Source organism: Panthera pardus, unplaced genomic scaffold (assembly GCF_024362965.1).
Source record: "Panthera pardus isolate Hobbes unplaced genomic scaffold, ASM2436296v1 HiC_scaffold_12, whole genome shotgun sequence".
Taxonomy (NCBI): domain Eukaryota; kingdom Metazoa; phylum Chordata; class Mammalia; order Carnivora; family Felidae; genus Panthera; species Panthera pardus.
In genome coordinates this window covers 21,022,614-21,023,571 of record NW_026526677.1, presented here as the reverse complement: position 1 = coordinate 21,023,571, position 958 = coordinate 21,022,614, and the positions used below count along the sequence as shown (strand labels likewise).

The following is a 958-nucleotide window of genomic DNA, read 5'->3' as shown; positions in this document are numbered from 1 at the left end:
CAAAATGTATACTTACTTTATGTACAGAGATTAAAAAAGACTCAATTTGTGTGTGTGTATAATTAAGTTGATGTTGCATTAAAAAAACTTTTCAGTATGAGTTTGTGCTTTCTCTTTTCTTCCCACCATCAGCTGGATTTTAGCAATGGTTTAAATTTCAAGAATTACTTTGAAAAGCAACTTAAGATTTCCACAGTGGTATTGGACTTGTTTTGAAAACAAGATCTTCAAATTTTGGTTGCATTCTGTTCAAAATCAATTGAAAATCTTTAATCAAATTATTCAAGAAATGAAACAAAAATAGAAACTGTCAGCTTCCTAAGATTTAATGAGTTGCAATTATTAAAAATAAAGCTTAAAAACAGGGAAACATTGAAATTACTCCCACAAAAGTAATTGAAGATTTGAGAAAATTAATTGTGAGAGGCAAAATAGAATGCAGAATTTAATATTAAAACTCTATTGTTAACTTTATAATATTTCAACTTTAGGAAAAGTTTTCAATTAGCAATAATCGCGCCTCGGATAAACCTCATTGGCTACGATAGTGCCACTGCGCAAAGCTTATAATATTTCAACTTTAGAAGGTGTATATTCAGGGAAATCTTACTTTTCATTATAACCATTTATTTTCTGTTTCTGAAAAGGAATGGAATTGAGAAGACCTATAATATTTTTCATCTCAATCTAGTAAATATAAAAACAATTTAAAAATTTAAAAATAAAAATAAACCTAGTATAATAATCAAAACAATCATTGAGATGCATTTTTAAGTTTATTTATTTCTGAGAGAGAGAGACAGAGAAAGCAAGCAGGGGAAGAGCAGAGAGAGGAGAGAGAGAATCCTAAGCAAGCTCTGTGCTGTCAGTACAGAGCTGGACGTAGGGCTTGAACTCATGAAACATGAGATCATGACCCGAGCAAGAGCCACCAAGGCTCCTTGAGACACATTTTTAA

At 30.8% G+C, this 958-nt stretch overlaps 1 non-coding gene across 1 annotated transcript; it reads right to left on the bottom strand.

The window, feature by feature from the left end:
- Positions 1-427: 427 nt before the first annotated feature.
- On the bottom strand, positions 428-565 carry LOC128776370 (U4 spliceosomal RNA). The gene has a single exon (XR_008421435.1). It is a non-coding gene; the product is annotated as a U4 spliceosomal RNA (small nuclear RNA).
- Positions 566-958: the final 393 nt, after the last annotated feature.